This window comes from Abramis brama (assembly GCF_963993115.1).
Source record: "Abramis brama genome assembly, chromosome: 3".
NCBI lineage: Eukaryota > Metazoa > Chordata > Actinopteri > Cypriniformes > Leuciscidae > Abramis > Abramis brama.
The window spans coordinates 19,140,201-19,166,756 of NC_139965.1; positions in this window are offsets into that span (position 1 = coordinate 19,140,201).

A 26,556-nucleotide genomic window follows, 5' to 3' on the forward strand; every position below is an offset into this window, starting at 1 on the left:
AATGTTCATTATTAACATAGAAGTAAAAGTATATAATCAAATTGCTCTTACTAATATGGAGAATAAACATTTATTTGTGCATCTAATGCTTTAAAAACTGGAAGTGAACATCAGTTACTGGATTTATAAATGTTTTTCTATTTTAATTTTTTTAATTTTTTTTAAGTTGCAAAAAGAAGGTATTTACAATGCATTCTTAAAAATAAAGCTTCTTCAATGGAATTGAGGTTTCCATGAAGCACCTTTAAAATCCATGTAATCTTTCCATTGCACAAAAGCTTCATTGTAGTATTAAAAGATTCTTCAGATTATTAAAATGTTCTTCACACTAAGAAAGAAATTGTTATTTTAAGAACTTTTAACTGAAAGGTTCTTTGGGGAACCAAAAATGGCTCTTTAATGGCATCGCTGCAAAAACACCCTTATGGAACTTTTATTTATAAGAGTGCGATCAACAATGTTTTAAAAAAAATAATTTTATCCTATGTACTTAATGTGACAGATGTCTGAGTTATTTAAGCTAAATAAATACATATTTTCACAAAGTCAAACCTGGTGTCACTAAAAGGCGTCTTGATTTCACCAAAATGTTTATCTGTTTAAGTGTTTTACATTAAAGTTAAAGTATTAGTGAGTTAAAGAGAAAGGGTTAAAGTGAGTTAAAGATCATATGATCTTTATTATTGTATCTAGTATAAATTTCTGCATTACTAATTCACCTCTTCAGTTTAAATGATGTATATGATTTCTATAAGTCTGATCATTCTTCTTTTTTTCTTTCTAGCCTTTTAAAAACAAACAAAAAATCTACTGTTACATAATCTAACTGCAATCAAAGTGCAAAGTTGCACAATTATTTATTTTTTTTTTTGTGTTTGCTGGGTTAATATTTTCACTTTTTTGTCAACTAACCTGTAAATACCTCGACCAGGCCTTGCATATTGAAAAATGTCAATTGAATTTAGACAATCGGTTGATCCACTGAGTGATCTGAATAAAGGTTTCTCCATTGTCCACCTCTGCCAATTGTTCTGCAGCTTTTGAAGAGTGGATGGCCCTTGTTTGACGTTAAAGACAAGTCATTCTCCCTCTTAAACCCCCTTTAGTGTCAGGGCAAACTCGCATAAGCTGAAGAGGAGATTTGACTCATGATGGCAGGGTAGAAGAATGCCAGGCTTAATTATTCAAATGTCCAAGAAAGCCCTTTTGAGCCCCAGGAGTGAAGGTGGAAAGGGTTGTCTGGGAACAGATTGATGAGGCTGCTAAGTGGACCTCAGTGAGCCAGAGAAACCCACGCATAATCATCACACAACGCCACTCACAACCATTTCCATAATCTGCCACTTGCTGATCGTCACTGATGTAAGACTTGAGTATGTTCTTTGTGATGTTCAATGCATTCTAATGATGTTCATCAAAATGGCTTTAATTTCAGAATGTTACTGAATCATCATGTTCAGTACTATTTAATCTGAATGTGTTTCTTCAACTATGGCCTCTTTTGGCCCTGTAGACTCTCTTAAAACACACATTTCACACTCTTCACTATTTAATTGGTCTACCAACAATGTTCAGCAGTGTAGATTCATGCATCAGAGAAAAATTCTGTCATTTTTAATAGCATAAGTTGGAAATGACATTTTGAACATTTTTGGAATGAAATGTCTGACTGTTGTTAAAGCTAATTTCATAGCAAAATTGCAACTTGATTGCATATGAAAAGTGATATTTAACTTTTGCTTCACACATCATGTTCAATATCTCAAGTATGTTCTTCATTGACATTGTTTGGTAAACAAGTAACCTATCATCTGAAAAAAAAAAAACAAAAAAAACATTATGGGTAGAATTGTGGTGAAAACAGTAGAATGTTTTCATTTTCACACCATAAATATGAAATGGTTTGTGCTTATTTTATGCTATGCTTGGATTATCATATATTTTAGTCTATGATGAAAAATCTGGGACAAGAGTCAAACAATACAATCCCAAAACTTGCTATAAAAAATGCTTCATAAGGTTAACAATAAGAAAACACTTTTAATATGTATAACAAATCAATACCTGCATGGGAAATAAACATCAAAAAGTAAATAATTTTAAAGTGGTCTGTATATTATAATTGCATCTTTCCATTTTCAAAAATAAAAACAGTATGCTGCATATCTGCTTTTTTTCTCTCCAGATGTAGTCCAGATCTCTAAATGGACTATATTGGATTGCTTGGATGAAAAACAAAACAAAAACTCTTTTCTTTTGACTCTTGAATTGCTATTGTTAGCTGATGTCACACGCTGCTGACCTCGAGGACAAAACTTATCAATCATGACATGTCTATCAACATACTTTTAAATTCTAAAACAGAAATTAGTGCCTGTTCCTCCTCTGGTTTGACCACTCTCCCTGTTGTAACCAGTTGATAATGGGCCGTACAAGCACTACAATAGCATTACCATAGTTTAGAGCTTTATGCAAGCAGAATCATTTTGGACTGATTAAATTTGCAGTCAGTTGAGAAGAACCTCAATGGACTCTCTCCCTCAGCACTGCTCAAAAATCCCTCCACACAAGAATAATCGCAGGCCAGCCGGCAATTAGAAATGGCACCATTACCTTTAATGGCCATGTATAAATTAAAAAAATGAAATAATGAAATGCAGGCTTTACACGAAAGAACAAAAGCATTGAGCTAATAAATATAAATGGAGGGGAAAAAAAGAGAAAGAACAAAATGTAATCAATGAGTGCCTTCAATTTTAGGAAATTATCGGAACCTAGAGTTATTATGTTATTTAACCCACACATGTTTTGATGGAGACATAATTGCGGATATCATTATTAGCTGAACGAAACACGTGTGCCGCACATCTGAAAACCAATAATGGCATGATTAATTCAGGGTTCCCACACTTTTGACCAATGAATTTCCATGACTTTTCAGGTGTTTGTGATCACTGCATAGAGATGTTTAAATTCAAATACAGACAGATGTTATTATGAAACGGGTTATTGAAAAGAACCAACTCAAAACACAATTTGCTTACACATTTTGCTAATGTTTCCAATTAATTCCAAAGTTTCTGAATGCTCTCTGAACGTTCAAAATGTCCACTTTTTTAATTATGTCATGACAACTCTCGGGAGATTGTTATGGTAATAGAGATTGGCATGGTAATGAATATGGCAATGTTAATGTATTTGATCTTGGCAGAATAGATCTACTACACAGCTGTTGCTGCAGAGGAAGTACCTAGACTAGCTAGTACACCAGTACATTCACAGACACTGCTCTGAGCATGTAAGACATGCTGCTGCTGCAGCACGTAACATACATGATTTAACACCCGTAGCAGATCTATACAGGTGGAGCTGGGGAAGGAGGAGGGTTCTGAAAGCAAACAATACCAAGTATTTGAATGTTTGACCAGCAAGCTCATTGGCCATTGATGCAACAGCAACCTATCAGCCTGCACCATCTAGAGTTTCATGCCAGAACTAGGTAAATGTTTTTTCTTGGTTATGTGAACGTTAAGAGAACATTCCATTGTATCATTCTGCAAACATAATGGGATTGTTACTTTTGAATGTTCCTTGAACATTATGAAATAAGTAGTAACATTTAAAAACAAACAAAAAAATTAAACATCCAATTAAAACATTTCAGGAAAAACAAAAAACAAAAAAAACGGTCCATGGATGATGTATAAATAACGTTTATGTGCTGAACAAACATTCTTATAATGTTACTGGAAGAATGTTTGTTCATAACTTTGAGAGACGTTCTGAGAACATTCCCTGTTAGGTGGGTGTAGCTTGGGAGAATGTTACTCATAACTAGAAACTAGGAAACACAGAAACTCATAACATAATTTGAAAATCAGAAGCAAACACAAAGGAAATAGCTAATAATTATGCAACACTATGAGCAAACACGGATGCAGTGAGTCTGCAACAAGTAGATTAACTAGAATAACTAAGATGATTGTGTGCGGTAATTAAATGACTTTATAACACAAAACATGCAACAAAAAAAATGCATTAAAGGAGCAATCATTGCTGTGGTTACTGCACAGGATGAACACAAAGAAATGTACAGCATTACCTATGTAGTCTTATTCATGTAAAAAAATACTTTTGAATGGTTCTTTTAATGAATCATACATAAGACTCAAGTCACTGAAACTATCAGAGGCACTACTGAATATTATTCACTTACTGAAATAAAAATAAAAGAAGATGTGGAGATAACAACAGATTTCCTTTAGACCATTTCATTGTGTTCAGTTTGAATCAATAACACAACTGACATCAGTGAATCACTGAATAAAAAATGCAAGATTCAGAATCGGAGTAGACAACATATAATAACTTTTCAACAAACTACAAATTATGATGCACAACAGCTAACCACAGTGTGTTTAGCATTTAGAGAGGTGCTTTTTCTTTTTTTTCTTTTTTTGGCACAGGGATGAACAATTATATGCAAACCCATTATCACTAACTTGCTTGAATCTCCCAGGGGGGATCTTTTTATTAGTCTGGCTATAAAGAGGATTAATTGGCATAAGAGGAAAGCATTGCCATGTGTTAGCCAAATAGCACCTCTGCACGTATGTTACAACTTCAAAAAGCTGTCTACAGAAGTCACAGACTGAAAAATATGTCGAGTTCAATCATCACTAATGAGTTGACAGCCTTTAGTAGAAATGCAACTAATTAGATTTTTATGCATCTATCAATGGTGCCATATATGCAGGCCTGTTAGTTTGTCTCTGGTTGGATCTAGAGCAGGGGTCGGCAACCTTTTTGTCATGAAGTGCCATTTTTAAGTTTCTGAGTTAATCACTGTGCCGTATAGAAATAGTGTAGAACCTTAAATGTTTCTGAAGCATTTTTTCATAAAATTTGTTTTACATTTGTCAAAATCCTTTAATTTGTTTGTTTTCAGGTTTAAATAAGACTTTGAACAACAGATTTCCAATGAGCCTATTTACAACTGGTATGATCGGATAGCTATCCATTTTGTTAAAACTGTTCCATTAACACTTGGCAACATAAATGTGTCTCAGCAAAATGAATATACATCTAACCTTCAATTCCCACACTATATGCAAGTTAACGTCAAAGAAAGCAAGATATTAGCTGCATTTTTAATATTAAATGCATTTTTATTAGCTGCAATTTCAAGATCAAAGTTCGCAATTGGAGAGAGAGAGCGACATCAGCAGAGGTAAGATCATTTAAGTGTCACTACTTTTAATGAACACGACTGTGTGTTGAGCTTCAGGATGTGACGCTGAACTTTTAGTTTCATTTGCGGCAGTTTGCACATCAGCTTGCTGAAGTAGCGCTGTCATATCTACCTACCGGGAGCTGTTGTAACCCGCTCTCACATGTTTAGTTTTTACCATTTTAAGAGGAGTAAAATGTACATAAGTGATTACAGTTGCATTTTGTCCAGTTTCATCTTGAATGCGGAAAAATTTTCACGATTGGATAGCTATGCGATCAGAGAAAACACATGAAGTTAGTTACCATGTAGGCTACACATGAACGGTGTTTCCACATGCCTCACAGTCATTTCGATGTGTGGAATGTTTAATAATGACTCTATATACTTGGTTGAAATTTATAGCATTAACTATGTACTGCGGAACAAGCTTTAAGCTGTCAGTCAGTAACTTGTGTGCACATGATGCTCAGTGATCGCGCTAATAGTTTGTCAGATCTGGCGCATTGACTTAATTCTCACACTTTAATAGTTTTTATAACTCCTAACTTAAAAAAAAAAACAAGCTGTGTTACTATAAGGAATGATTACCTCAAAATGTAGATCTTTATGCAGGTACGAGGTACTTTATCTGAATGAAATACATAGCCTCTACTTCTCTCTCACTTTGCTCACGTGGCAGTGATTACCCACACTGACAGTTTTGCCATAGGTTGCCGACCCCTGATCTAGATAAAAAATGCTTCAGAGAAATGACCATTGTAAATAAATAAACATTTACATTATGCATATACATTACATATAATGGATAGGTAATATGTGTTACCTACTTATATAAAGGAGGGGAGGGGAGAGTTGTCAGAGATCTAGGTCAATAAATTATAGATGATGCCTTATCTAAGAGAAAAAGTTCCAGAATGTATTTAAACAGAGTTTTTTTCATCTTCCTCTCCGGTTAGTCTGCTTTAACATGCTTAATATCATTTCTGACCCATTTATGATGCAAGGTGATAATTCCCATTTTTCTCTTGTGTTCATGCCATGTGCTTTGGTTTTCATTTGTTACAATCTCATTGGTTTATTGTTTCATTGCGTTCAGGTGTTGCTCATTTGCTTATCAGTACTAGTCTATGTATTTACAGTACATTTGTGTATTTGTTTGTACACTTTCTGAACCATGGAATAAACTGCATTTGTGCTAAGAAAATGGACTTCAGTGGAACCGTTACACACGACTGACCACTTTTGCGTGCTAAACCTAATAGATTTTTTTTTTAATCTATCCTGCATTCCGTTTTTAGGGACTCAAATATAGCACTTTGCACTTTGAATGACCATTCAAAGTAGAGCAGTCAAAGACACAGCCCCAGGGCTAAATGCGTTCAATCAAGCCCACAGGATTATTTAACTATTACATTATTTATTATATCTGCATATTTAGCTGTAGCAGGATCAAAATAACATGCAAAAACCTAAATAAAAAGTTTAATTTAAATGATTTTGACACCTTTGATGCACATTTCCAGATTTACGTGATGCAGAACACATTAAAGAGGACCTGTTATGCTTTTTTACATTTTCAAATCTTTAAATGTTACCGTTTAATGTTTAACTCCAAAGGGAGTTATTCTCTATATCAGTAAGCAATGTTTCTGAACTCCTCAATTGTGGTCATGAGTTTTCAATATTCCTTATTTAAATAATTCCTGCCCAAGGTATGCACAAAAAAAGAGGGTGAGGTCTGGTTGAGTTGTGTTAGTAGTGAAACTCGCGGTTATGGTAAGGGATGAGACATTTCACAAACACATTCAAAGCAGTCGACTAAACAATCACATAATGGTCCAATCATAACAAATTGGAACTACACAGAGATTTACTGACGGACTGAGAAGAGAGGTGCTGCAACAATGTAAATTATGTGAAGAATAAGGTTTTTTAACATTCAAGCATGAAAACCTATTCTAGTACACACCCAAAACAAAATCTTTGTAAAAGAGCATAATAGGTCCACTTTAATATATAATATTAGTCAAGCACGGTAATCATCAAAAAACAAATGCCAAAAAAATTAATTTTACTTTGGGTATACAAATCGAAAAATGAATAGTATTTGTGGGGAAACTCACTGGGATGCTGCTTAGTCTTTCAAATCATTTAGCAACTGGGGAAATACAATTATAGGCCAGATTAAATATTTATTTTCCAATCGCAAAAGACAAATTTAGACTCAGGCAATAGTTTCCCCAGGCAGATTTTCCCTCAATAGTGATAAAACATCTGTGTCAGCAACACTGGAAACAACGTAGAAGAGAAACACATGGACAGCCAGGAAGTGCAGAAACCAAATGAAGCATGCAATAACTGATAGATTTGGGAAATACATTTTGAATTGATTGCTACTGTAGAGATGTGCAAATATATTTATGTTTTGCTTAGTTCAGAGTACTTGAGAAGCAAAATTGTGAAAGAGAACGAGATGGACAATAAGTTTAGGTTCATGTGTTTAACAGCTTGTTGAACACCACTCTGGGTTTCCTCTCTCAACAAGAGTGTGCTTGATTTTCCTCGTGTCACTTTTGATTTGAATTTCAAGTTTCCCTCGTCTGCTGTTCATCCTCTTTCCCATCACTGCAAATCACCATGACAGCTTCCCTTGTCAGGGGCAAAAGCAGACTAACTCAACAGATGTTCCACAGTGCTTGACTGGTGTTTCTCCTTCACCAGTGGATCTGATTAAAGGAAGAAATGACTAGGCTTTTAAGATTTAGGCTAGAGTTGTCAATTAAAAAAAAAAAAAAAAAAAAAAAAAAATCAATTATTTAATAAGCCAATTAACTCATTGGATTATTTGCAATTAATCAAATATATCAGTATTTGCTAAGAAAAGCTCTCATTTAAAGAAAATTAGTTAACTGAGATTCTTACTTTAGAGGCCGTTTAGACTAGACCGTTTTCAAATAAAAACTGAAACATTTAAATGAGTTTTGGCTGTTCATTTATCCAATGTTTTGTGGGCCTGAAAATGCTAACTTTTGAAAACGAGATTCAAAATGCAAGTTTTTGAAAACGATACCGCTATAGTCTCTGTGTAAACTACAAAAATGCAAATTTGTGAAAACAGTGACCTCACGCACATGCATATTATGTGTTCAGTCTATAGGAGTGTAGTGTTTCTTTACAAAGTGACATCGCCAACTACTGGCCCGGCAGCATAATACAGCGCTTTAAGTCGTTTTCGTGGATCCATGTGAACGGGGATTGTTTTGACAAACGTTTTCGTCTGTACGCAAAAAAACCCCCCGCAAATTAAAAAACGTTTCCGTTTTAAGTACATCGTTGTCGTGTAAACGTAACCTAAGTCTTCTTACCCTACTGCCCACCTAAACAATGAAAACTGTTCTGAAGCAGTTTCTAAAGTGTAAAATCCTGAAAGGTTTCTATCGGTCCTTGAGCAAGTTTGCCGGACACTGATGATTTAAGATAGAATGTGTTATAGAAAAGTTGACGATTGAGAAACATAACAAGGACCTTAGTTTGTTCCTTCTTTATCCTCTGGTTACTGTGTGAGAACAGACAGAAGGCCAACATAAATGATGCATCAGATTGAGCTTTAAACAGCTTGTGTTCATTAATTTATTGACCATTATGTAATCATGGAGAATGATGTAGTGCACAAAGAGGAATTACATAAAATAATTTAAAATAAAAGATATTTAAATAAATATTGTATGTAAATAAAAGATTTATATTGAGCCATGAGAAACTGTGTACACTGATTATTTATTAATACAATAATTGCCAAAGTGAAAAGTAGCTTTAGAAATCTGTATGTTTATATATATATATAAATATATATACACTCACCTAAAGGATTATTAGGAACACCATACTAATACTGTGTTTGACCCCCTTTCGCCTTCAGAACTGCCTTAATTCTACGTGGCATTGATTCAACAAGGTGCTGAAAGCATTCTTTAGAAATGTTGGCCCATATTGATAGGATAGCATCTTGCAGTTGATGGAGATTTGTGGGATGCACATCCAGGGCACGAAGCTCCCATTCCACCACATCCCAAAGATGCTCTATTGGGTTGAGATCTGGTGAATGTGAGGGCCATTTTAGTACAGTGAACTCATTGTCATGTTCAAGAAACCAATTTGAAATGATTCGAGCTTTGTGACATGGTGCATTATCCTGCTGGAAGTAGCCATCAGAGGATGGGTACATGGTGGTCATAAAGGGATGGACATGGTCAGAAACAATGCTCAGCTAGGCCGTGGCATTTAAACGATGCCCAATTGGCACTAAGGGGCCTAAAGTGTGCCAAGAAAACATCCCCCACACCATTACACCACCACCACCAGCCTGCACAGTGGTAACAAGGCATGATGGATCCATGTTCTCATTCTGTTTACACCAAATTCTGACTCTACCATCTGAATGTCTCAACAGAAATCGAGACTCATCAGACCAGGCAACATTTTTCCAGTCTTCAACTGTCCAATTTTGGTGAGCTTGTGCAAATTGTAGCTTCTTTTTCCTATTTGTAGTGGAGATGAGTGGTACCCGGTGGGGTCTTCTGCTGTTGTAGCCCATCCGCCTCAAGGTTGTGCGTGTTGTGGCTTCACAAATGCTTTGCTGCATACCTCGGTTGTAACGAGTGGTTATTTCAGTCAAAGTTGCTCTTCTATCAGCTTGAATCAGTCGGCCCATTCTCCTCTGACCTCTAGCATCAACAAGGCATTTTCGCCCACAGGACTGCCGCATACTGGATGTTTTTCCCTTTTCACACCATTCTTTGTAAACCCTAGAAATGGTTGTGCGTTAGGCTTGGCACGATAGTCGGTGTTACCGGTGTTACACGGTGTTCAGTCGCAACACCGGTTTCATCACTTGCCCACCGCAGCACCGCAAAAATTTTTTTTAAAGCAATTACGCAGTATCCGTATTTTCTGTCACCAGTTGACTAGCGTTGTATGATCACGCTCAACCATTCAAGCGCGACAAAACAAGAGACCGCGCTGTAAGTCCTGCCTGTTACACACGCACACACGGAAAAGACGCGCGTCAGTATCGAGTTCTCTTTTCGGCCTTGAACAAAACATAACACACACACAAATTATGCCAAAATGTCCATTTTGTCGAGTGTCCTCATAAGAGCAAATGATTTAAATAATATCATAAATGAATGTAGAGATTTGTGAGAAAATGGGACGCGTGTCAGATGGAGTGTCATTAATGTTAATCAAAGAACAAAGGTAAGAGAGTAAATTACTCACTCAGACCCGGCGCCAGGAGGATTAGTATACCGGTAGCCTAATAATCATGAATGCACTCTCTTGTGTGTATGAATGAATCTTTTAACACATCTCCGGCGAACGGCTTCTTCACGCAAAAGAAAAACTCTTCATAAAGCGCAGTGAAACTCATGTGGCATTTCCTGATGGAACGAGGTTGTTCGTTAACTTCATTTTATACGTGCAATTCACACGAGCTCTAAACGAATGTGAGACTGCTGCGATTAGTCAAACTTTATTAATGAAACAAAATCAGAGGGAATAGTTTCTTTAATGTATTTTTTATTTTATTTTTTACCGGTTGGCCGGTCACACGGCTTTCATAGTTTTCAGTTAGGCTAGTGCGGAGACCAGGGCCGGGTTTCCCGATAATGATGCATCTTAGCTCTTAAGAGCGTTCTCTATGTGCAAGGTTACGCGTTCGTGCTACTTAGAAGTCGCTGTCCATTTGCGAAGTGCTGAAATATAACCTAAATAGAGGACACTGACAACGCGCTGAAAGACAGGACCGAGCAGGTAATATTTAATATGAAACAAAGTCTCAACTTTCAAATTTGGTCAGTCAAACAAAAATAAAATACGCCTACCGTTTTTTGGCTCTTTAATGTGTCGTGACAGATTGCCTCAGTTAAAGCCAAAGCCAAATCCACCGAAGTTAATCAATAACTCTTCTAACTGCTTTGTCGCACAAAAATTGTGGAATTTGATTGGTCAGATCGCATGTCAATCAAACTCAGTACGAATGATGAATTGACGCCATGTAAAAAAAAAATTACATCACTCTAACACCCCCCACCCCCACGATGAAACCGGTAATACCGGTGTTGTCATAAGTCGATTAACCGGTGGGAGAATATTATCACCGTCACATCTCTATTGTGCGTGAAAATCCCAGTAACTGAGCAGATTGTGAAATACTCAGACCGGCCCGTCTGGCACCAACAACCATGCCACGCTCAAAATTGCTTAAATCACCTTTCTTTCCCATTCTGACATTCAGTTTGGAGTTCAGGAGATTGTCTTGACCAGGACCACACCCCTAAATGCATTGAAGCAACTGCCATGTGATTGGTTGATTAGATAATTGCATTAATGAGAAATTGAACAGGTGTTCCTAAATAATCCTTTAGGTGAGTGTGATTCGCCGCCATTATTTTAGAGTGATTTTATAAAAATATATATTTTTTTAATATCAAAAATACCCATAATTCCAGAACAAACCATTTTACATGAAATTAAAATGAATGAAAAAAAAAAAAGATATATATATATATATATATATAGTTAACGTGTTAAAGCTTTACTTGCCATCAGATGCTCATCTAATGAACTTCAGATGTACAGTGCGATCTTTTCTATTATTCAAACATTATCATATGATTTCAGAAGACTTGGTATATAACGCACATGTCATATGGAATATGAATGAGGCTTTAAGCAAACTGAAGAATAAATATACTAAGAATAATGTACAGGCTACTAATATTCCACCATGTTCTTCAAAAAAGCAAGGCCTCAGACTGAATTGAGTGTAATCAATTGGAAATATATTGAATTGAGTGAACCTACACTGAACAGCATTTATTCAGCCAGAGGTTAAATTGAAAAATAAATTATTTTATTTACCTTTATAATAAAAATCAAGCCTTTGTATAGGGTATTATAAGATTCACTTTTGTGGATGGGACTCAGTGGGCTGTAGTTATTCTTATCGATCCTTACAGTCTCTATCACTCACAAAAGTTATGAAACAGTTTTCATGTCAGTCTCGACTCACTGTTAAAGCAAGACGTTTTCCTTTGATTTTTCTGTATGTCAGAGATAGAGCTGCCCAAACAGGAAATTGCCACTTTTTGCTTCCTTTGATGTTCTTTTGCAACTGTCTGAAAAGTCCAGTTATGATATCCACTCTGAGAGTGCTATTGAATTTACCAACATACGTCTCTTTTGACCTTTTCAGTGGTGATGAACACAGTGCGTTGTGATTCTATCAGACTTTCTGCTGAAGAGGTGAATCGAGTCAAGTTATGAATATTTAGCTACAGCCTCCAGTCACTGAGGACATCCACTTATGAGACGATTTTATACTCAGTTGAGCGCGGCAGAGGTCTAGAAAATGAGAATATTTTTAAAAGACTGTGTTATTAATACAAAGCAGATATACAAAACATATTTTGCCAAAAGGTCACAGCCTACTGACTTTACCGACAGTCAATTGCTCAGAGCCGTGATGGTAATATCAATGCTTTTCACACCGGCTGCACTTTTAGACGGACATGTTTCTGAAACTACTTCAACTTGCAAGTTTTTCCAAATGTTTTTTCGAGCAAGTAAAAAGCACAAACCTAAAAATAGAAAAAGCACGCAGACTCTTAGCTTCCATCCTTGGCAGACATTTTACAGATGATTTGCTAAACTGCTTGAAAGCACAACCTCAAAAATGACCACAGAACTGATTTTGCACCAGTCTCCACAAGCAATTTGTTATAAACATCACAAACCTGAAATTTCAATCAGAGCTGCTATTTGGAAAGCACTTTTATTCAAGGCCAATGCACACAAAAATGTATATCTCAGTGTAAAGGATTCATAAACTGGATATTTAAGCAACAACCTTAACCTCAGACGGCCCAGGGTTGTGTTTCCCATACAATGACATAACTTACTGCTTAACCGGTGTAAAATGCATCATTGTAGAAACTAAGCTAGTAACGACTGTTTCCCGGTCGCACCTCTGTCCTTTGAAACATGTTAGTCCAACAATATAGGACAAAATATAGGACAAAAATGGCGCTGATTTTTGACAGTAAAATATATAGATTCAAATGTCATGATCTATTTCACATCATTTTAACAAGAAACTAAGCTTGTAACCACAGCCCGAGAGCTGTAGTTCCAACCACGTAAGTTTGCGACGCTGTTTGCTAATGTTTGTTGGAACTATGGTTTTGGGAAACGCCAAGTCATTCAACTATGTTGGTAACAACAGAACTGGCCACCATAGTTGGCTAATGATGATTTTGGGAAACTCACAACTGAGCTGTTCACTGAAACATCGATGCATAGTGTAGAGAAAACTGACAAGTACTATTCAAAAACTGATGGTTCCAACAGTTTCAACAGTCAAGGTTTCTAAGCCAGTCTATTATTGTGGTATCGAGCATTTCAGATTAACCCAGTCCTAAATGGCAAGTATAAACACAATGAATTAAGAACATTTTACACTTTGGTCAGAGAGTGTCTAAGTGGGCAGGTCTTGTTTAGAATACGCTGCAATGTGGACCAGAATTTATGCTGCAAATCAAAAGTTCTACCAAAGCAATAGAACAAAAGTAACATGGTCTGATGAGTCATTTTTCTTCCCGATTTCTCAATTCAAATGGGTTACGCATACAGGATGCCAAAGTATGCCTTCAACCCACAATATCTGTTGCCGGTTGTACATGGCAGGAGATCTGTAACAGCATTGGCAGCGATCTTATGAGAGTCATTAGGTCAAATGATTGTTCTGCATGGTTGCATAACCACCCTGTGGATATAACAGAGCCAGGTGAACCGTATATGGAAAACAGTGATCATAATGTACTGATGATGATATCTGCATCTATGAAAATTTCTTTACAACGTTCTGTCATCACAGAAAGTCGGGTATTGTGATGTTTTGATGTGATGTTGAATAATAGCACAAAATTTCACAATATTATCATTTTACTGGGTGATGTGTACGCAGTGTGTCCTTGGTGAAAGCCAAATTAGACCATTGCCAGTGTGGATGGGCTGCATGGCATATCTTCATTATTAAACACCATGTGTAACTAAAGGTTAAAAATAAATAAATTAAGATTAGATTAAATACAGGTTCACTTGCAGTCAGAATATTTTTGTAATATCAAATGTTTTTGTGTGGTAAATTATTAAAGCTGCCCAAATTCTGCCATCAAAGTTCAAGAACCAAACACTGAATCTATAAAAATAAGCCTGCTGAGTTATTCAAACATGTCATTATGGTAAAATGAAGTACCACAAATACATTTTATTGTTTGATTTTAAGGGAATTGTTGTTTGTTTTTGTGCGATAAACAATTTTGATTCTTCAGGTCCAATGTAAAAAAGCAAACCAGCTGAGACCAGTTTAAGTATAAGAAAACCACTATAAATGGGATCATTTGTTTTTTTGCCAAAACAATAGGCCAAACCACCTCTACATTTATTCCTCTTGTGGTTTCTGTCACATGAAATGTTTCTCCCTCATTTATATTTACACGATTCTGGCCACCCCATTTGCTAATCATTTAAGAGACCCATTTGGATTTCATGAGTCTTTCTGAATGACTCAGTTTTACTGTCTAATTTGCCAGCCACAGCCTTCTTAATGAAGTACATTAGGTTTGCATTTAATTAAACCACTGCAGCGGCCTTAATTTAATTTCATCCCAGAGTGTTTGTAGTCCAATTAGATCAATTATACATCGGCCAAACACTGCCACAAGCAACATCTGCATGACACAACAGACACTGCACCTCTGCATGTTCATGGCAAATTAGAGGGTCCATTAAATTAAGATTCAGGGCCTGTATTCATAAAAAAATCTTAATGCAAAGAGTAGCTCCTAGAGACAAAATTCAAAGAAAATTCTTAGAAATGTGGGCGTTTACTCTTAAAATTAAATAAAAATCCTAGTAAAGAAAAAAGTCATTCAGAAAGCATCTTAACCCTTAAAAGAGGTCATAAGGTCAAAATAGTTAGTACGGGGACTTTTAAGAGGCTTAAGAGTTTCTTTAGCAGAGGAGAAAATGGCAGAAAGATGAAGAGGGAGAAGAAATGTGTTGCAGACAATGGATGACAATGAGTTAATAAGACACTATAGATTAGATCGTGCAGGGATCAGATAATAGATAATCAGCACCAGAAATGAAAGTAATCACTACATTAAGAAATTTGGCAACTGGGAAAATGCAACAATGCAGCAGTGATGATTTGGGTCTGTCACAACCTCCTATAAGCAGAGTGATCACATAAACAATTACAGCACTTTCAGAACCTCTTATTGTGTCGCAGTTCATTTCATTTCCACTGGACATTCCCAACTTGCAGGCTCAAAAAACTGCATTTATGAATATAGCAGGCTTCCCTGGTGACAGAAGCAGGGGGAATGAACCGCTAATAATTTGCGCTATAAGTTCCCACGTCTGCTTCTTGCCCTGTGCTGTGACACCCGGCCCGAATTTTCCTTTAAGGATGGCCTTGTTTTCATTCACTAACTGGGCTAACAGTAAACACTGTTCCTCTGTCCAGTCGGGCTTTCTCATCCTTCTTGTTTTCATTCCATGTTTGCTACATTAAAACCAACATTCAAACCACCCAGGGGCGTAGCACAAGATCCCGGGCCCTATGCATAGGCAGTCCAGATGGGCCCCCATGTTGCTCATTTCGTGTTCTAGTTTGTGTTCACCTTTCTTTGAAAAGAAGTCAGTTACCAATTGTTTCCCGTTATTTTGTTTCCTTCCTTCTCCTTTCCTTTCTTTTTTGGTGGCCTGATTTGGCTTTCTTTGAGAAAGACGGGCCCTGATCTTTTAGATCTTCTTTGAGATTTTCAATCATATTATAAATATATATCTGTAACATTTCTACTTTTAATTGATTTATTTCAATATACATTTTATACTGTATATATGAAAGATCTAATATTTATTTTTAATAAGTTCAAACCTAGAACCTCTTGTTTTTGCATGTATTCATAATTTATTTTTTTGACAGCCTTGCCAAAAATTATGTGTGCACAATTTGGCATGTTTAATTGCATTATCACAAATAAAACAATTGACTCCAAGCACAACTATGCAAAATGCTTACGGAATCTTATCTAGGCCGGACATCATTTTTGGCCATTATGTTTATTAAATTTTTATATTTAAAATATTCCCACTTATCCTTTAAAGAACCTTTCTAAATAAATGACAGCCCCTGCTGTTGCTCAGTTTCCATGGTGTAGTAGCTTTCTGCTGTGCCGCTGGCACAAAAGTAATTACGATCTTCCAGTAGGCAGCAAATGCACTGAGACATTATAACTGACCAGAAATTTGGCACACTTATACTCAGTGTTCTAAGATATTAATTAGGGTCATAGTAGGTTGTTGAACTTAGACATACCCTATGATACTTACTTGTTTCCTTCAATTGGTCTATTATTTAAACTTGAGCTTCTATTTTTTATATTATATTGAAATAAGCCTGCTAATATCACAACTAAAGCCAATGCCAAAAGAACAGCAAAGGACTATTCTGCATCCTAGGATAATAAACGGCAATTTAGGATGCACTTTTATCCATTCCCTCTGCACAAACACAGGGCAAACTAGCTGGCAATAGTTTGTTGAATTAGAATAGTTTGTTACCAGTGGAGATTATTAACCAAATCACCAAAACCAGTTAACATCCTATCCATGGGTTATTATCATTTTCTAAAACTAAGGGCCAGATTTACTAACAGTTTGTGCCAAACCATCGTTTGGGGTTAAAAAACTTCTGTCAGGATAAATATATGGATTTTACTATGTAATGCGCAAGACAAGCAGTGCAAAATTAGAGCTGAAAAGGTGAGGACAGGGTTATTTTTGCGGCTGACCTTATTGCATATGCATTTGTAGGAGTTTTCCTTTCAGATGCAAAATTTATGGGATGAGAGTTTTTAAATTAACCATGATAGCAAGATGATTGACTAAGGTTTACGCTAGTCAATTTACTGGTATTTGCGCCATTATTTACAACCCCAAAAAAGCATGTCTTAAACCAGACGCTAATTTGCAGTGCTCTTGGTAGATTGTGCTGGTCATTATGTAAATGATACGGCTGCGTCTGTGTTCTTTATTTTACACGTCGTCAGTATCACGCGCATAACTTTCCACTTCCATCGACACTGTCACTTACTTTTAACGTAAAAGGCACAGCCCGCAGAATGTGTGAGGTGTCATCCACTTCCAGTTATTTTAGCTTGACAAAAACAGTCTGATATGCTGTTTGATACTGCAAACTGGTATTTGTTATCATATTATTATAAATTATTAGAATAGAATTAGAATATTTAAAATAGTTGTACCGTTTACCGCACTTTGACATTCTAGTTATAGCCGTTAATGAATCGCATACTCACAGAAAATTCCATTTTGCAAAATGGTGGAAATAACAGAAAAGTCAAACTCAGCCCATCCTGGCAACAGGTGCCAAGCAGATGTCATGGAAAATTTTGGAATACAAAGCCATTCCCCCCAGTGGGGTTCAGATCTCCGCATCCTCCCACGGTGAGGAGCTGGGAGCGGGCCATTGTTCTTCTCCCTGAAGAACAACAGAGGACTCCACCATCCAGCTGAGAGTGCTGGAAACCATTATGACAGTAGCCTGTGATGGCCAAGTAGAGATGGGATATATAAGAGAGGCACCGAGGTGACGTAAGGGCAGGATGTTCTGCATCTGTAATGTATTTATTGTGGTTAGTGAGTTATGCTATTTAAGTCTTGCTGTTGCTGCTCCGTGATTTTATAATGAAGGTTTAGATCCTCCTTTAATGCTCTGGTAACCACTGGATCACAATGATGTTGCACTTAGCTTTAAAATTCTTGATAATGTTTTTAAATCATGTCCCTCATCTGCTACACATAATAAATGTAATAAAATGATTTTTAAGCAGTTTAGGTTCATCAAAGATCCCATTATGTCCACTCAAATCCATTTTAAGTGTTTTCTTGTAATCTGAAAAAAAAAAATGTATCTGCAAAGTTTCACCTTTAAATCACTTTTAAAGACGTATAAACAAACACTCCAATTTAGATTCATTTTTGATTAGTCAGCCTAACTAAGTGATTAGATGCGTATTAATCTAGGAAAGAAAAAAAATACACACCATCAAATTTTAGTAAAATAGCAATAGTAAAAACCTGTTAATTGGTTAACAGTAATCTCTGCGTGACCCTTTTAGTTTCATGTGTGTTACCATGATGGCATTTTTGCATGTGTGTGTATTACACTGCGTGCACCTTGAGTAGTATATTTCTCAGCTTGTGGAAAAGCTACATGGGAAGTCCGAATCGTTTCTGCGAATTGGTTCTTTCGGACAGTTCATTCCAATGAATTAGTAAAAAAAACAAAACAAAAAAATGATTCATCAGTTTTTTTTTTACATAATCACACAATGATGTCACATTTACGCAATTCTATAGAAGAATCCGGCGAAACTACCGGAAGTAAGCGGGCGCCATAACTGAGCTGTTGCTGGGTAGCGCAGTGCCTCCTATTGGTTTGGTTGCGTCCACTGGAATAAACAGCCCGCGATTTACGACTGTCACTAACGTTACAACTTTTATAATGTCGAGTCTTCCTCTGCAGAGTTATTTGTACAGTATGAGTGTTGTTAATGGTCTGTGAAAATCGGACAGGTCCTTTTAGAACTATGTGTTTATCATCTGGTAGAGTGTGCATTATTTGACCAACCCATCCGGAGCTCAGATAATGTTGACCCTCTATCAGTGACCTGTAGTTGGCATTTTGTTGATCATCGGATGCCAGGCGAAGGAGAAAATACTCTTGAATACCTTTAAAACAACAGAAGGAGCGCGTTGGGGCAGTAGTAACATTACTGTTATGTCTGTTGTTAATGTTTGATTTGCTTGACTGTGACTCTCACTCTGAGAACCAACAACGCTAGCAGTTAGCTGTACCTTACCCTTTCCTTTTGAAATGTGAAAATGAGATAAATAATGGTCACAAATGAAAAACATGAATTCGTTTATTTGATATCATTCATTTATTTATTGTTGCAAATGGACAGATCTTTATATAGTTTCCTCGTTAGCTAGCCTAGCTAGCATAGTTATTGCCAAGCTATTTTCATAAATAATCTGTAAGATCGTTTGTACCTTCATCTGTGACTGGAGGCCACTGTCTAACATCATCAACCCAACAAGTCATACTGCCTGGCTGTAGCTGTCATCGAGGGTGCGTTATCACGGAGGTTTGTTTACATACCAGTAACAGCTCAGTAATGGCGTCGCCACAAGATGGCAGCCTACACAGAACGCTCGTCGGATTTGTGTATTATTAAAGCACACAATAATGATGTGAAAAGCAGATGTTTTACATGTTTAAAGCACACTGATGAGCCAAAACATTATGAGCAGTCACAGGTCACATATTAATGTCTAGGTAGATTAAATGGTGAACAAACAAATGGTTCTTGTAATCAATGTGTTGGATGCAGGAGAAATGGGCAGCAATAAAGATCTGAGGGACTCTGACAAGGGCTACATTTTTATCTCTGAAACACCAAGGCCTGTGGGTTGTTTCCAGTCAGCAGGGGTGAGAATTCACCAAAAGTGGTCCGAGGAGTGACAAACCACAAACCAGCGACCGGGTGTTGGACACCCAAGGTTCATCGATGCACAAGGGCAACAAAGGCAATCCCATCTGGTCTGAGCCAACAGAAGGTCTACTGTGGCACAATTCACACAAAATCTTAATGATGGTTATGGGAGGAATGTGTCACAACACACAGTGTGTCGCGCTCTGCTGCGTATTGGGACTGCGTAGCTACAGACCAATCAGAATGCCTATGATGACCCCTGTCCACTGTCGAAAGTGCCTACAATGGGTAGGCGAGCGTCAGAACTGGACCTTGGAGCAGTGGAAGAAGGTCGTCTGGTCCAATGAGTCTCGTTTTCTTTGACATCACGTGGACAGCCGTGTATGTGTGGGGAAATGATGGCACCACGATGCATTGTGGGAAGACGACAAGCCAGTGGATTGAGTGTGATGCTCTGGGCAATGATCTGCATGGAAACCCTGGGTCTGCCATTCATATGGACGTAAATTTGACACATGCCACCTACCTAAACATTGTTGCAGACCAGGTACACCCCTTCATGACAATGGTGTTTCCTGATGGAAGTTCCACTTTCAGCTGGATGAAGCACCCTGCCACATGCTGTTCAGAAATGGTTTGAGGAACATGAGGAAGAGTTTAAGGCGTTGCCCTGGCCTCCAAATTCCCTAGATCTCAATCCATTTGAGCAACTGTAGGATGTGCTGGACCAAAGTTCGATCGACACGGGTCTACCTCACAACCTACAGGACTTAAGGTATCTGCTGCTAATGTCTTGGTGCCAGATACCATGAACACCTTCAGGGGTCTTGTCAAGTCCATGCCTCGGTGGATGGGCGATGATTTGGCAGCATACAAAGGAACAACAGCATATTAGGCAGGTGTGTCATAATGTTTTGGCTAATTGGTTCTCCCTGGACATGTCAGAGTCTGAACTGTTTCCTCATTTTTAATAGTAATATTAATACTAAATTACCTTAAATTTAAGTTAATTACCTCAAAAGCTAAATGTTGCCTACACACAGTATTTTTACAGTAATGTTTTGACAACCACAACTCAGTTTTTAAGCCTTGAATTTTAAGGTTTTTATTTATTTATTTGTACCTTTAAAAAGCAAATTTTTTGTGGCCCAGGTTGAAGAAAAAGTGCAAACATCTTTTGTCAAAAGGGAAAAAGAAAGAGAAAGAGAATAAGAAAGCTAGAGAAATGGAAATGTCTAATTGGAAATGACTGGTTTGAGAGCATATCCACCCTCAGAGTGAAATCTTCTCCTCCTCCTCGGTCCCCTGGTCCCCTACACACATGAGGATTAGCCCAGAGCTAATGCGGATCTAGTGAGTCACAGCTACATGTTGTGTATGTGTGCATTTGAAGGGACAATCGAAATTATCATAGAACACCACCAATCCTCCTTCAGCTACAAATCCTGAAGCCTCTAGAATACCCTACATTAAGTCATATTGAGGTTTTGTCGGCATCATCCTCTTCAGGAGTGTTTTTTGTTTCTCTCTCTTTTTTTACTCCTCTCTTCTCCTGCTCTACCACATTTGGCCCATTTTCATAAAATGTCAAAATCTAATCTTAATCAATTCGTTTGAAAAAGTTACTTCTGAGATTTACATTTTCCCATTCATAAACATTACCCCAAATCCAAAGTGCATAAATGTAAAGAGGAGAAATACCACAGCATGGGTTATAAACAGAAGAGAGGGAATTCTCAGAAAAATACTGAATAATTTACATAGTTTGGAAATTAATATATAGTTGGACATATATTTCCAATAAAAGCTAAATTTAGGTAGTCAAAAAATATTATACGTAACCCAAGTGAACAGTAATGGCAAACAATAGAGGCATATCAAATGACTGATAATCTGACTAATTTTTGTGTGCATGAAATACAAGGATCAATGTGATTGTTCAGAATGCTGTTAATTATAACAGTATTAAAGGAACATGCCGACTTTTTGGGACTTTAGCTTATTGACCGTATCCCCCAGAGTTAGATAAGTCCATACATACCCTTCTCATCTCCGTGCGTGCCATAACTCTGTCTGGCGCACCCACCGCTAGCCTAGCTTAGCACAAAGACTGGAGGTAAACGGCTCCAGCTAGCATACTGCTCCCAATAAGTGACAAAATAATGCCAACATTTTCCTATTTACATGTTGTGATTTGTATAGTCACAGCGTGTACAAATAACAAGGTCACATGAGACACAGCCATCTTCTAACCGTATACATACTGGGAACTATATTCTCAGAAGGCAAAGCACTGCTACTTCTGCGGAGTGATTTACTCCAACTCTGAGCGAACTCTCTGCTCCTCACCACTGGGCTTCTCAGGTGCTGCGAGCAAATCACTCCGCCCAAGTAGCAGTGCACGGAGATGAGAAGGGTATGTATGGACTTATCTAACTTTGGGGGATACAGTGAATAAGCTAAAGTCCCAAAAAGTTGGCATGTCCCTTTAAGTCAAGGGGATACATTTAGAAGTTTCTTGAGCCAATTATATTGAGTAATCTGAAGCACATCCTCATTACTAGCGCTTTCTGAAAGGCTCCTCAATGGAAATAATACTTGCCCTGAAGAGACCCCTTACAACTTCTCATCCGTGTCAAAATAATCGCTTAGAGTAAAGAATTTTGTCACTTCATGGTTTAATTTTCATTACTGTATGTGGCAGCATTCCCGGTTCTGACAAATATATGGATATTGTCTGCTGAAATATAGTGGACTGCATTTAAGAGTAAAACACGTTTCCCTTGAGTACTTTGATTTATATCATCCTGCCAGGACGATTAGTTGGATCACAGTATCAGAATCCACACCGCTCAACTCAAAAAGGAATTTGTGCCATCATCTTGAGGTTCAAACTGCACAACTGCACATATTTTTGGCTTAGAAAAGTAGTATAACAACTCTGTTTCCTTCAGGCAAATGCTCATTGTATTTGCCAGGTCTGAGCTGCCTAAACGCTACCTAGTAGCATTTTGCTGCATGACAACAAATTATTTTTTTTCATGGTCTAAACTTTCAGACAGTTTTCTTTTTAGATAACTATAATCCCTTTGTATGCATGCCAGAATGTAAAACCTGTAATTTAATATACTATAAAATGTGATCCAGTTCCATTTGTACTGTCAAAATGGCTCAATGACTCAAATAATGAATTATTTGTGCATTAAATTACATTATTCATTATTCGTGCAGTATATACATTTGAGGGAGATGTTCATAAATGTGTCACATATAGCCTATAACAAATAGCCTACATGCATTTTATTTGAACTTTTCATGCTGCTTTAATCATCTCCACATTTAATCATGTTGTATTTACCCAACTGTTTAGCAATTACATACATATACTGTTTGCCGGGGGACGCCGAGTTTCCCTCGCCACCCATGTTTTTTTTTCACGCTCTTGTTTGATTTGCGCCTGGCACTGGGGCAAAGTTTGCACACGCACCTGAAAAGTTTCCTGTGTGTTCTGGTCGTAAAGAGAGGGTTCTACTTCTAAATAAACTAGACTAACAGAGACTAAAGAAACTGCAATTGTGAGCGGGGTGGTCAAGCTTCGTTCAATGGTGGGCCCTGGCCACCCCGTACCCCTGCCAGTGTCAGCAAGTTTTGATAAGATTAGTGGTAACTTCGCATACCCATACAACCCAGTGTTCATTTGATTCAGGAATCTACTGGCTCTAATAGATCATAATGTGTTTCTATGTCTAAAATAATACTCATTCACTATTTCCTATAAATGAAAGTGAATGCCATGTAGTGGCGGAAGGATTTCACAAAAACATTGGGATGGCTTACAATGCACCTTACACATTTAAAATAAGTAAATCAAAGGTTTGGGGTTGGTATTTTTTTTTAATGCTTTTGAAAGAAGTATATTATGCTCACCATGGATGAAATTATTTGAAATTTAAAAATACAGTAGAAACAGTAATATTGTGAAATATTATTACAATTTAAAATAACTGTTTTCTATTGTAATATATTTTTAAATGCTATTTATTCCTGTGATGACAAAGCTGAATTTTCAGCATCATTACTTCAGTCTTCAGTGTCACATGATCCTTAAGAAATCATCCTAATATGCTGATTTGCTGCTCAAGAAACATTTCTTATTATTATCAATGTTAAAAAAACAGCTATGTGTGTGTGTATACGTTAAAATAACATGAGAATTAAACAAATGGTCATCAAGTACACTTAAGTAAAAAAGTGTACATTATTAAATTAATTCTGATTTATACTATCTTGAAACTTTCCAATTTAAGAGATGAGATCTACTTACATATGAGTATAAAAACATAATTATTTAATTAGACCTACAAATACCTGAATATCTGAATGATCCACCAAAATATAATTTCTACCAATTTTACGATTAATTAGTTAAGAAAGATAAAACACTTCAAATATCAAGACGAGTTAATGGGGGAAACAATCCATTAATACTGTGTATAATTTTGGCTAATGCATTAGTGAGTGTACACTGGTTGTACACTATAAATCAGAGTGCATTATAGGTATAGAAAAGTGAATCATAAAGGGTATGAAACAGTTTACTAAAAAGCAAATTGACTGCACTAAGCAACAGGGAGCAATATAAATGGGAACTCTTTAAGATAAAAACCTTCTACCATCCTAAATAGTTTACTGAATCTGTATTTCTCCATTATGACAAAAGCCAAACGTTGATAAACACACTTTCACAAACTCCCTTTCCTTTTGTACTATTTCTTTGTCTTTCACTCCTAAGCGTCTGTCTTCCTCAGCTCTGCTTTTCTCTAACTCTAATGTGTCACACTTGTCCTCTCTCTCATCTTTGTCTGTATAGGAAGCGCCTGCGGAGATGTGCTATAATCATTAAAAGTCTCAGAAGAGCTGCTTTACTCTCTCTGTGTGTATGTGAGGGCGTCCACATATAGTCGTAAATCATGAGTGTCTGCGGACTTAATCAAATCAAACTCTTTTCTCCGTCCTTCTATCTTTATATTTGAGTGTTCACTGACATGGTTATGATTCGTGATGGTTTAGTCCTTCAGGCGCTCTAGCACTCTCTAGCTTATAGACATACCAGCACAAGAACTCATTAAAATATCTGTCTGTGATTGAGCTCTTGAGGGAATATTTAGGGTTATTGAGAATTTGCAATCAAGTTGAATGGTAATGCTAACAGATCACACTCTATATTGGGACTCTCCTTGCAATATTTTGAATTATTAACCCTTTCAACCATAAAAGGAGCCAAAAAATAATAATAATTTTCTTAAAAATCTTATTATTGGAAAAAAAATGACCTCAAGCTTTGTTTTTGTTTAGAAGATATAAATACGCGTGAGATGTCTGTTTATATTAATCTGCTTATCTTTATATACTATTGATAAGAACAAAACTTAAACTGAACTGAGCTGAATAATGACACTATTGTCTTCTTCTTTATAGCTGAATACATTTTTTTCAAAACTTGTGTTTGCAACATCGACTCTGTTATTGAACTAAACTGAATCAACACTGAACTGACTCGAACCTGTTTGATAATGAATGAACTTTACACACTTACTGACCTGAACTCAACACTGAAACAATTGAGCTGAATAATGACACTATTGTCTTGCTAATGATGCTTTACAGCAGAATTAAAATGTTCTCATATAAGTTTGCATCATTAATTCTGTTACTTTCCTGTTAATAGCCTACTGTGATTTTTGAAAAATTTCTATTGTATAAAGCACTATAAAAATAAAGGTGACTTGACTTTATTTTAAATATTGCTTTACATGTGCTGTACTACTCCATGATCTTTTTTGAATACTAAACATGCCTTTAACTTTATCTTGGGCTACAATTGTATTGTTGGCTGTTATTTTATTTTATTTTTATTATTTTGTTATTTTTCCTTTTTTTTATGTGGCCAATATCAGATTCAAGTGTGAACAGGTCACCATCCTGAACTGACTCAAATGCACAAAAGAACAATACAAAGAGGGTACGCAGCACGGAATTAAATGGAAGTAAACATGGAGGTTAAAGCATACAAACGTAGCCTCGGCCAGGTCTGTACCATCGCATCCAGTACGAGAGGAGCTGGATGCATGAGGGAGAACCAAAGTGGACAGTGAGACATCTCTCGAGACACAAACAGATCTACTTGAACCTAGCCGAACACCCTCCATATCTGCTCCACCACCTCGGGTGGAGCCTCCATTCCCCGGGCCTCAACCCCTGTCTCGACAGGATGTCTGCTCCTATATTCTGGACTCCAGGGATGTAAGCTGCTCTGAGTGACAGAAGCTTCTCCTGAGACCACAGGAGTATTTGGTGCGGCAGTTTGCATAGCGGACGCGAGCGCAAACCCCCTGATGATTTATATAGGCGACCACCAATGTGTTGTCTGTGCGGACCAACACGTGGTGGCCCCTGAGGTCTGGGAGGAAATTCTTGAGGGCAAGAAATACAGCCAACATATGGCGATTGATGTGCCAGGAGGGATGATATGTCGCCCCATAGACCCTGAGTCAAACGTCCTTCCAGGATCGCTCCCCAGCCCGTGAGGGATGCATCTGTCATTAGCATCCTGCGACGACAAGAAGCTCCCAACACGGGGCCCTGGGACAGGAACCAAGGTTTCTTCCACATAAC